Below are 9,608 nucleotides of genomic sequence, written 5' to 3'. Positions count from 1 at the left end.
TGAAGACGTGAAGAGATGAAGACGTGAAGACATGAAGAGATGAAGACGTGAAGACATGAAGAGATGAACACAGTCAGTTTAAAACAAATTCTAGATGAAATTAGAAAATAAAGTCTTTTCTGCAGAAAGTGAAACGAAGACGTTTGTGATTGGTGCGGACACGTGCACACAGGAACAACATGGCTCATTTAACACGGCTGTGCTCAGAAACGGAGCAGGAATAAAGAGATGAAAGTATGTCAGGTATTATGAGTCTGTTGTGTGCAGCACAATGGCAGCAGAAAGGGACGATCTGATCTGGTGGAGCTGCTTTATGTTGGCTTCTTTGTTCAGAACAAAGTGCTGCCTGTTGAATATCTACCTGCTTCCAAGTCAAACATGCTCCAACAGAGGAGGAACCTTCATTCTGCTGCTTTTTTAAAAATGTTTTAATGGGCTGTGAGCTTATAAAAAAATATGACCTCCCAGGTTCTGCAAACCCATTAAGAATTCACCTGTAAAGATTAATATTTGTAATTTGCTTCTGATCGTTGTGAATGTGAACATATCAGCGTGTTTATTTCCAGTTTCACGGTGAAACCATGCAGGTCGAAGTCCAGAAAGCTTTCATTTACAACACTCTGAAAGCGCCAACAGCTTTTGCAAAGTTAAATAAAAAGGACAGATTTCAGAGCTCCGCCCTGCTTGTCCCAACGGTTTGTGGGGAAAAATGAAAAAGCATCTGTTGATTAAACTGTGAGGAGGTCATAAAGCACAAATGAATGTCTTGTATGTTCCCAGCGGTCATTAAAGTTACAAACGTTTATTTGTTTTCACATCACAACGTTGTTTTTATTCATGCAGACAAATTCAGCTGGAGAGGGAATCAAATTGGATTAAAGCTAACATTAAAAGGAGCTAAAGGTCTTCAGAAATATAAAAAAAGGTCGATGACCTGCTGCACTCCCCGTGAGTTGCCCTAAAAGTTGCTGAATGACATCATCAGCTAATAATCAGAGTTGGTAAAGTGTTTGTATTAATGGACACTGAGAGGAGAGACAAAAAAAACATCTTAAATGTCACAGCTCCAAGTGTCCTCCTTCATCAGGCGTCAGGACTCTCAGACTTTAATATATTCAGGGATTAATTTAAACATTTCCATCCATCCCTGACTCACAGTCAGACAGAAAGACGTTCATGCTGTCATTCATTAATAAAAACTCAAACACAAACAGATAAATGTTTAAATTCCTCCACGTCAGTCCCAGTTTTTGTCTCTGGGACATAAAGTCTCCTGTAATCCAGGGCCGTGTTTTCTTTAACCTGTAAGTTTGTTTACTACCTTTCAGGGTTGTTGTTGTTGTTTATTCATCTTGTGTCTCAGAAAAAGCAGCTCTCCTCGTCGTTCAGGGACAATGAACCGGATTCTGTTGGGTTCTGTTAGAACAGCAGGAACGCAGGGTGGGAATGTTAAATGAAACCGTGTAAAGACAACAAATCAAGCAGCCTCAAATGAAAAGGCAGGAAGGGAAACTAAACGCTGAGTCATGGTGTTAATTATTCTGGCAACATGAAAGCAGCTGTAAAGCCACCATGTTTCTGTCACTCATGGATCAAAGCACAGAGACAATTTAAAGCATCGAAAATGTGAATTAATTACAGATTCCCCCTCCCTGCTGTCCCTACCTTTCAATAATCCTGTCTCATCGAATTATTAGGTTGTTTTCTTTTAGCGCTGACATAAACACGCACATTCAGTGTGATTTAGACGAATTAAAGAGAGTTTTGTGGTTTTTCCTGCTGATGCTGGATATTCTCCTCACCAAGTGAGGCGTGAAGCAGAACAAAAGCCGTGTTTACTCGGAGTAAATTATTGAACACGGCCTCATAGGATCACTGAAGACTCGTGTCTCGTATCAGGGTTTCTGCTGAACGGCGGATTAAAGGATGACACAAAGTAAAGTTCTGATTTAAAAAGAAATCTAGTACAGATGACCTTGGAAAACATGAGACGACGTTTAGGTCAAAGATTTTTGTTACATTTAGATTTTCCTCTGGAGAAACTGAATCTTCCTGAGATGAACAATGCAGCTTTGTGTTTTCTTTGCAGACAACCTTGATAAAATGTGTAGAGCCTGAAGGGTTTAGTCTGGATCCTCTTGTTAGAAATTATCTGCAGAGACACAAACTTTCCTTTGGATGTGTCTGCTGGAATAATAAAGGCTGGCATTCTGTGCAGATTCAACATAAATACTTTTAGCAGAGTCCATGAAAATCCTCCAAACCTTTACTGACAATCAGCTTATTCTGCAAACCACAACAGAGAGTTAAACATGCAATACATTAACTGTAAAGATAGTTTGTGTTTTGTATCTGACATAATGTTAGGAAATAAGACTTATTTGGTGAGAGAACATTAATGTTAGTGCCACCAACATTAAGTTCTCTCTTTCCTTCAGGCAGAAAAAACACTTTTAGAGGCTGTTGTGTAAAGATAATACATTTTTTTCTCCTCTGTGTAACATGAGATCAGAGTTTGGACGTCTTCGGCAGCATAAAACATGATTTATAAATCCGTTCACTCCAACGTTGTTTTGTTTCAAATCTGAGAGCATCCTCAGAACAGAAGCTAGGTTAACTTTGCCACAAGCGACACAAACCCAGTTCTGCGTTGCTAAGGAGATTGACTCGACGACGTACAGCTGCCCGCAGCTAGTCGGAGGATTAGAGCCGTGACCTTTGACCCCCGGGGTTGCGGTTGCACTCGGAGCATGTGTCTGCGTGTCACGGCTGAGCTCTTCGCCCTGACGGTCGGCACAAGAAGCAACAACCAGCAGTGGATCGGCTCCTGAACGGACAGGATTCCTTCCTGGGATCATCAGGCTCCGACCTGGAGATTCGGAGTCCTTCAGGGAAACGTGGAGGAAGTCGGCTCTGAGGGTGGGGGGGCTTTCTTTGCAGTCTTGACCTCAGTAACCTCTGCAACCTCTCAGTCCATGTCTGCTTAATAAGCGCTGCCCTCCCCGGTGGTAACAGAATGGTCAAACATTATGTCAAGGGTAATTAAGGTCCGAACGCTCCTGACCCTGATATAATCCCTTTTGAAAGGATCTCCAACTGTTTGCTGTGATTAACAAGTCCGCGGCTGCTGCTGCCGCTGCCAGGGCTTTACTGGGCTCCGTTTTTATCACCACATAAAGCTGCCTCCAAGAAAAAATGTTCCAAAAGCAACAAGTCGGTTCTTTGAGCTCTCATTAAAGATTACCGACCAAATGGGTGGCTGCTTCCGAACGCCGGAAGCTGTAAAGGATTCCCCCTGAAGAAGAACATGTCTGCAGGTAGTAAACAGGCTTTTATTTATGGAACGTGTGTTTCAGCACTTTTTGACTCTACAACATGACTTATATCCAGAAGAATGCTGTAATAACTGATCCAGGCCAGCTGGTGGCGCTAACTTCAGCTGCAACTACAAAATAAAACAAGAACAGAACTTTATCAGCGTGACTCAAAGACTATAAAACAACGACAACCAAAACACACCAGGAAGTTGAAACCGAATCAAAACGAGCTCCCCCTGGTGGTTGGACTCAGAATACATCTTTAAGCCCCGCCCCTCCATGGACTCAGAATACATCTTTAAGCCCCGCCCCTTTATGTAAATGAATGGAATATTCTCCTGCCTAAAACTAAAAATACGTCTCAGATCATTTTTTCCAGGTGTTGGCTCTTCTTGATCTATGTGACTCATACCTTCATGTGACCATGACTGTGTGTGTGTGTGTGTGTGTAGGCGGACTCTGGTTCCAAAAACACAATATGGCAGCGCCTGCAAATCTTCCTAACTCAGGCAGACTGAACCACAGAGCAGAAAGTTAGCCTCAATTAACAATTTGTAAGCGTCTGGTTGTGATGTGTTATTTTCTATGTTTCTTCAGAGTTTTATGGAGGAGATTTGAGCTTCACTTCCTGTTTTTAAGAGAAGAATTTGAGCTCAGGTACAATGGAAGTCAATGAGAGTTTGAGTGTGTGACCTTTGACCTTGAGGGGATTTGAGAGAAAACCATCAGTCCAACAGCAGAGAGACACACTGGATGGAGAAACTGTAAGAGAAGTGGAAAGACTGCAGGAATAAGGTTAACAGTCTGAAATAAAACCTCCAAACAGCCACCATCTTTACCTGAGATTCTGTAAAAACTGTTAAAGATCTAAAACCTCGGGTCAGTCATTAAAGTCCAACTTCCTGTTCAAACTCTGAGCTGTAGAGCTCCAACAGGACCGGGTTTAGAGCTCCAACAGGACCGGGTTTAGAGCTCCAAACAGGACTGCTTTAGAGCTCCACTAACGGTCACTTTAATTCGCTGGAGGTCACCGGATTAGTCCCCGGGGGGGGGGGGTCACCTTTACAGGGTTTTAATACGAATCTTACAAAGAGGTCAGTGTTGGGGGGCGGGAGGAGAGGTGGATGATGAGACTCCCCCCTTCTTCACCAGCTCCCCCCTCCCAGCTCACACACACACACACGCACACACACACACACCTACACACACACCTACACACACACACACACCTCCTTATTATCTCTGGGGGCAGCACAAGTCATGCAGAACTCAGAAGAGGAGCCTGCTGAGTGTGAGCTCATCGGATTAGGCCTTCCTCTGCCTCCCGTCCACACAGCAGCAAGATAAACAAACCCCGACCCCCTCCTGCCCAGAGCAGGAACGAGCATAAGTTTGTTTCGTGACGTTTTTAAACGTGAAGCGTCTGAAGGCTGATGGTGTTCTGAAGATGATCCAGAATAAGAACCGTTAGTATGAAACGATAAAAGGCAGATTACCTAACAGTGCCATGTTCATCCTAAAAAAGGCCTGTAAGGTGGTGAGCACCTGAATCTGCACCTTTTTAAGTAAAAACAAAATGGAGTGCACGTAAATAATGTCCCTTTCATCCGACACAGAGAGAAACAAACACTGCTATCTTCTTTCTGGCTGCAGGCGAAAAGAAATCCAACTCAGATTGAAGCTTTTTAACTAAATCATCTTGAATCTTGACTCCAAATGTTGATCAGCTGTAGGTGTTCATCCAGAGATTAGTTTCAATAAAATGCATCATGAGATATTTTACTAACAGTGCAGACAAACACACACCAGGGGACAAACATCTCAAGTTTCCTTTTTATTCTTTACACTTTAACTGATAGTGTAAATAAAAACAGGAACAAACACAGAAGGTGCTTTCAGGAGATGTTCACCAAGTTCAAAAGTGTTCGACGAGATGAAATATGAAGAAGTGCGATAAAGCGTGGCTGCAGATATGCTCCAGATCACAGATCAAAGATCCCTCCTCCGCCGGACGCAGCGCCTCTGATGAATGGGCCGAGGAGCCACCTTTTGAAGTTCATAAAATAAAGAGAAGCAGGCTGACGCATGGCGGCGGGCCAGAGGGAGGAGGGGAGGGCGGGGGAGCACATGATGGCTAACGGGTGACGGCTTTGATCACGCTCCCAAACAAACGGGCGGATAAAAAGGGTAATCAACACCTCTCTGGTCCACGAGTCCAAATTCGCTCCTGCCAGCGTGTATAAATTACCCGCCGTTAAAGCCGAACATTTGGCATACATTTGGCCCAGGCGGTGACATGAAGAGGGCGTGACCTTTTAGTTACAGTTTCCTGCTCTTCCTCCCTGCAGCTGCAGCTGAACAGGGAGGAAGACCACGACCAGGACCAGGACTCAACCACTGCATGGAAACTTCATCTTCGTTTCCACATGACTGCCACAACCAACTGGTTTCAGTTCAGTCACATTTATAGATACGGAGCTGAAATATTACAGCTGAGAGTCATTCCCATCAGAGGCTCAGGACGTCATGTGATTGTTGTCATTTCTCATCAGGAGGAGGCAGCGGGCGATATGCATTTCTTCAAGGAATTCAAAGTTTGTTGAATTTCATTCTCACTCTAAAAAATGCAAAAAACCCAGCAACCAATTCAATAAGTGCTGATAAATATAAACCCTTTAATCACAGGTTAGAAGAATCTGATCTACGACAGTGAATCACGACGACGAGGCATGCACCAAATTACTGCAATAACTTCTCCCAAAGACACATGACGGCGCTGAAACGTGCATAGACAGCGTTCCCCTGCACCACCATAATGATTTTTTAAGGATTTATGTAACTGCCGCACATATGAACGCTGTCATGCTTACAACCTGCCGGAGAAGCCGAGTCATTTTCAGAATAAAATAAAAGTGTGAACGTGCACAAAGAAAGTTTGCCTCCAGGCTCAGGAGATAAAAAACCGTCAGTCACGTTTTAATCTGCCTTAAAATGAACATTTATAGAGGATTTTATTTATCAAGATGACTTACAGGAGGTTATGACACACACAGGTTCTTTCTGTGTGCGTGTGTGTGTGTGTGTGTGTGCGTGTGTGCAGAAAAATGAAAATAATTAGATTCCAGTCTCAGAGTGTTTATCACAACTGTCACAATCCAAGTGTTTACTTGTATTAACATGTGGAGTCGAGTCAGTCGTGTCAAACACAAGTCAGATGTTTTTACACAGTTTTAGATTTTAATAAACTCCACCTTTCCTTATAGTTTTCTTCCAAGCAGCCAGACTTTCATTTCGTTTTCCAGACTTTTTGAGGGAGTTTTTCTTTGGACTGGTGTGTGACTGCGACTGTTGGAGACACAAAAATGTCAGAAATTAGCAACATTTTCTCTTGGATTTACACCATATTGGTTTTTATGACATGTTTACACATGTACGTACCTACAAAACAAACATTTCTATAAAGTGTCCCATTTATGTCTCAGTTTGATCACAGATTTGGTTTCATTGCCAACCCCTCTCTCACTTTCTGACTCTTGGAAACTAAATTAAGAAAAAGGTAAAAACAAGTTTCTGACGCTCACAGCGGCTTTAGAGAGAAGATATTTGAACACTTTTAAAGTTCCTTCCACACGTCTGTGACTCACAAAAGGAAACTGAGATTCCGGCAAACATTTAGAGACAGTTTGGAAACTTCCTCATGAATGCTGTTTGGAATTTGTTGCCAACATTCGCAGCTCAGTGAGAAACAAGCTTCAGACACTAAAAACTCCTAAAATCAGCAGATGTGTTGACACATCAGGCTTTCTTTACGCTCTATATCAGGGGTCTCCAGTCCTGGTCCTCAGGGCCACCATCCAGCAGGTTTTCCTTGTTCCTCTGCTCCAACACACCTGATCTGAATCAACAGGTGATTAACAGGCTTCTGCAGAACATGAAGAGGTGATTTAACCTCTGAATCAGGTGTGTTGGAGCAGAGAAACAAGGAAAACATGCAGGATGGAGGCCTTCGAGGACCAGGATTGGACACCCCTGCTCTATACCGTCTCCACCAGCATCTCTGATGACCTGTAAATAACCTCCTTCTGTGTGACGGCAGCCATGATGCTGCTCTGAAGGTGGCGTCTCACCTGGAGATTCCCTCAGGAGTCCAACATTAAGATGCTACCCTCAGTTTCCTCTAAATCCTGCTGACTTTAAATGTCCATGAGATGCTCTGTGTGACCCTGACTGTTCTCCTGCCCTGGTGATGTGGTGATGACATGAGATGTTCCTGCAGCACGGGCTCGTTTCCATGACGGTCCACGTTCTCACCTCCACAGCATGCTCTAAATCATCGTGGCCCAACCTCACTCTTCACATTAAATGAGAAGGCTGTTGGAGACGTGACCTGGACCCTGCAGAGGTCAGCGCAGTCAAAACGTGCATTATTTCCTGCTCCTACACGTGAGCGCGTGAAGCCTGGATGCTGAGCTGAAGGTGCGGAGGAGATGTTGGTTTAACGGCGTGAGTGTGCGAGGTGTTTGCAGCCTGTTCTCACTGCCTCTGTGCCAGCCCTAAAGCTATGTAAACAGCCATTACAAAATTACAATCTCCAACCCAAACATTAGGGCCTGTGATTTAAACAGAGGAATCAGCCAAAACACACTGGAGCTGAACTGCTTTCTTTGTGACGCCGTGATGGATCGAGAGCGGGAACAGCTTCTCCCTCTCTGTTTGGACTACATGAGTGTGTTAAAGGCTGGCGTAGGAAGACAAAAACAACTTGTGTCATTCAAACATCTGAAACCCATATTTACACAAGACAGACGTCAACAATAGACTTTATTATCGTGAAAACTTGTTTTGGGAGATGAAAATCACTGGTTAACGTCTCCATCAGCAGCTGCATCGTTTTAAAAAGCGCTCGCTGTGTGAATCATTTTGTCATCAAGCCATTAAACAAAAGTCCATTAGTTCAGCTTCATTCTCTTCCACACATTTAACTCCCAGCAGCTCCTTCCTCCGAAGATCCGCCACAACGACTGAAACTAAACTGCGACATTCCTGAATCTAACTGTGGGCTGAGGCTCGGGGTTCATTTGTTTACCGTAAACACACATGAATGTCTTTTTGTTGCCCGGCCTTCTTCCGTGGTGGGAAAGAATTAACCTTGAACCTCCGTCATCAGAAGATAAGAAGCTCTGAGAAACGAGAAGTGAAGCGGCAGAAACGAGGCGTTAAACAAACCCGAATTAACAATTAACAAAAGGAGGCTTTCAGGCTTCAGAAACAAAAACCATTAGCCTGTGAAACAATATGAACGCTTCATTAATAACACTGTGGGGGGGGGTTTGTAACCGGCCTTCGTCGAGTCGGTGCTGGCTGTGATTCCACTCGTTTGGTGCTAATTGGCCGGATTTCTCTGCTCCAACGTGTGAGCAGCCACTGGTGTTCACACGAGCACAAAACATCCGAAAGGAGGAAAAATATAAACATTCATTTGTTCTCTCTTTAAAAACTGCTTTGGAGGCTTTTTCTCTGTGATTCAGAGTCAGAATATTAGTGAAAATGATTTTAATCAAACCTCTGTAACGTCGCCACATTTACACATCTGACACAAGGGCTCTCAAAGTGGTGGTTGGGACCCTGCCGTGGGTCAGGGAACACCGTGTGAGGGTCCGGTAATAACCTCCAGACATCAGCCTCCTTTTTAAAATGATCCCTTATGGCGTCATGTCACCAGAATAGCTGCAAAGAATGAAAACAGTTGTTAAAAATGAATAAAATGGTGCTGTGGCTGTCTGCTCTGAAATAACTTCTGTGACTTGGGTTTTTGCACCTTTTATACTTTCTGAAATCACTGAAATAAATGGAGACCTCTTGAAATCTTATCTAATTTCAGCTTTTAACTAAAACTAAAACCCAAGCCGACATTTAAAGGTTCTGTCAGATGAAGATGAAAGGGTTGCAGAGATGAATGTTAGACTTTTATTGTGGAGGACCTCCTGGTTGTGAGCCTCTAAAATCAGCTGTGCTTCATCATCTAATGGAGGTGTAGATCCTGCACGGCTGCTTTCAATCTTCTGATGACAGCTGCGGCGGCGCTGCGGCCACAGCCTCAAATTAAAGCTAAGCCCTAAATGTTTTTTCATCAGACGGCCGTCCACTTTCCGTCCGCCGTGAATAAAGAAGCTTTCTTTGATTTCCTCCGGCCTGATGTTTGTTTTAGGGCAGGCAGGTAGCTCACAATGCTTGTTTTGTTTGGCAGCAGAGATGATTGGGTCTCACGTTTCCTTCAGGAGGAAAACAGTC

At 43.7% G+C, this 9,608-nt stretch overlaps 1 long non-coding RNA gene across 1 annotated transcript; it reads right to left on the bottom strand.

Moving 5' to 3' along the window:
• Positions 1 to 6,356: 6,356 nt before the first annotated feature.
• Positions 6,357 to 9,253, bottom strand: LOC112451300. Its single transcript, XR_003040095.1, has 3 exons — positions 9,136 to 9,253; positions 8,881 to 9,044; positions 6,357 to 6,662 (listed from the first exon to the last, which is right to left on the bottom strand). It is a non-coding gene; the product is annotated as an uncharacterized LOC112451300 (long non-coding RNA).
• Between the last annotated feature and the right edge of the window lie 355 nt (positions 9,254 to 9,608).

Source organism: Kryptolebias marmoratus, linkage group LG6 (assembly GCF_001649575.2).
Source record: "Kryptolebias marmoratus isolate JLee-2015 linkage group LG6, ASM164957v2, whole genome shotgun sequence".
Taxonomy (NCBI): domain Eukaryota; kingdom Metazoa; phylum Chordata; class Actinopteri; order Cyprinodontiformes; family Rivulidae; genus Kryptolebias; species Kryptolebias marmoratus.
Note: the sequence above shows the minus strand (reverse complement) of the source record. Positions and strands in the feature narration are given on the sequence as shown.